Raw genomic sequence first — 267 nt, 5'->3', positions numbered from 1 at the left:
GCAGTAGTTTCCCAGCAAAGCCTTATTTGAAAGGTACCTATGCCATTTACTGCTTCCCCTTCCACTGATTTTAGATACACTATGGGGAAACTGAGGCATGCTCCTAGGAATGGGGTGCTTCCTGCTACCACTGGGTGAACCCACATCTCCCTCATCCCTGGAAAGCTCCATGACCACAGGCCTGGAATGTTCTCCACCTCTTGGCTGGATTTGTGGACCATCTTTGGTTTGCCACCTTTCAGATAGGGAAGAACCCACTAAGCTGGA

Source organism: Acanthisitta chloris, unplaced genomic scaffold, assembly GCF_000695815.1.
Source record: "Acanthisitta chloris isolate BGI_N310 unplaced genomic scaffold, ASM69581v1 scaffold10770, whole genome shotgun sequence".
NCBI lineage: Eukaryota > Metazoa > Chordata > Aves > Passeriformes > Acanthisittidae > Acanthisitta > Acanthisitta chloris.
This window is presented reverse-complemented; position numbering follows the sequence as displayed.